This window comes from Rhincodon typus, chromosome 46, assembly GCF_021869965.1.
Source record: "Rhincodon typus isolate 14 chromosome 46, sRhiTyp1.1, whole genome shotgun sequence".
Taxonomy (NCBI): Eukaryota; Metazoa; Chordata; class Chondrichthyes; order Orectolobiformes; family Rhincodontidae; genus Rhincodon; species Rhincodon typus.
Window position 1 is genome coordinate 6,970,487 of NC_063377.1, and position 1,925 is coordinate 6,972,411.

General features: G+C 51.2%; 1 protein-coding gene across 3 annotated transcripts in view; it reads left to right on the plus strand.

Annotated features, from left to right (window-relative positions):
• LOC125487874 (transcription factor 12-like) overlaps positions 1 to 1,925 on the plus strand; it is a 49,870-nt gene that overhangs the window by 17,744 nt on the left and 30,201 nt on the right. The window lies entirely within an intron of this gene.

A 1,925-nucleotide genomic window follows, 5' to 3' on the forward strand; every position in this document is an offset into this window, starting at 1 on the left:
TACCCAGTTCTGGGCCTATACGTGACTCCAGACCCCACCCCCACCCCAACACAGCGATTTGGAGGTCTCCTCACTGTGCTCGGAAAAGGCCATTCAGAATTGATGTGTTCGCACAGGGTTGTGGGGGGGCGGTGGTTGTGAACCTCTGGGACTATCCAACCGGCCCCCCCTCCCACCACTTCCTTCCAAAAATAGTTGTGAACGCTGAAAGTTGGGTGGCTGGGGTGGGGGGGGGGTCCAGATTGAGATTGTTTTGAGCTAAGGGTAGAAATGTTTGAACACATTTCGAGTCACAGAGATGTACAGCACAGAACAGGCCCTTTGGCCCAACTCGTCCGTGCTGACCCAGATATCCTAAATTCATCCAGTCCCATTCGGCCCATATCCCTCTAAACCCTTCCTATCCATGTCCCCATCCAGATGCCTTTTAAATGTTGTAATTGTACCAGCCTCCACCACTTCCTCTGGCAGCTCGTTCCACACACGCACCACCCTCTGTGTGAAAAAGTTGCCCCTCAGGTCCCTTTCCCCTCTCACTTTAAACCCAAGCCCCTGGTTTTGGACTCCCCCTACCCTGGGGGAAAACACCTTGGCTATTTACCCTATCCATGGTCCTCATGATTTTATAAACCCCTATAAGGTCACCCCCTCAACCTCTGACGCTCCAGGGAAAATAGTCCCAGCCTCCAACATCCTTGTAAATCTTTTCTGATCCCTTTCACAACATCCTTCCTGTAGCAGGGAGACCAGAATCGAACGCAGTATTCCGAAAGGGGCCCTAACCAATGTCCTGTACAGCCATAACATGACCCTCCCAACTCCTATACTCAATGCACTGACCCATAAAGTCAAGCGTACCAAACACCTTCTTCACCGCCCTGTCTACCTGCGACTCCACTTTCAGGGAGCTATGAACCTGCCCCCCAAGGTCTCTCTGTTCAGCAACACTCCCCCAGGGCCTTAACGTTAAGTCCTGCTCTGATTTGTCTTTCCAAAATGCAGCATTTCAATCAATTAAACCTCGGCCCATCTGATCCTGTTGTCCTCTTGAGCTTAGAATTCAGGATGGGTAATAAATGTTGCGCCTAGCCAGTGATGCTCCCAGACCAGCAATTGTGATATTTTTTGCTTCAAGAAAACGGCAGTAGATTTCCTTCCACCGATCAGCGAATCCCTGATGGTGTTTTTAAGCCACAGTCGATGATGATTATCTTGGCCCTCTCCCTGAAGTCTGTAATGCTGATTTAGGATTTAGGCCTCATCCTGGTAATCCCTCGCTGTCAGACAACGAGACTGTCAATTCCGACAAATTCCAGTTTTGTTCTTGTCTGAGCATCTCACCTCTTACCGGACAGATTCCCAGGGCTGACGTATGGAGAGAGGCCGGATGGATTAGGATATAGTGGCTGGGGTTTAGAAGAATTGGAGGAGGTGGGGGGTGGGGGATTGGAATCTCATCGAAACCGATAAAATTCTAAGACGACTAGACAGGAGGATTTCTGCTCCTGATGTCGGGGGAGTCCAAGTGGGGTCACAGTCTAGAGGAGACGGGGATAGGACTGAGATGAGGGAGAAATGTCTTCACCCAGAGACCGGGGAGCCCTGTGGGATTCTCCGCCCACAGAAAGGGGTCAGGGTCGGAACATTGGACTGTTTTCAAGAAGGCGTTTGGTACGGATCTGAAGGGATCGGAGGGTCACCATGGGATGGGGGATGAGTTGGATGATCATTCCAGATCCTGTTGAATGGTGAAGCAGGTTTGAAGGGCTGAATGGCCTACTCCTGCTCTTGCCTTTTATCTCATGCTTCCTGTGTCCCGCCAAATGTAGCCGAGCCTTCGGCCGCCTGGGCACTAAGCTCTGGAATTCCCTCTCTACACCTCTCCCTCTGTCTGTCACACACTCTGTCTCTCTTTCCAACCCCCC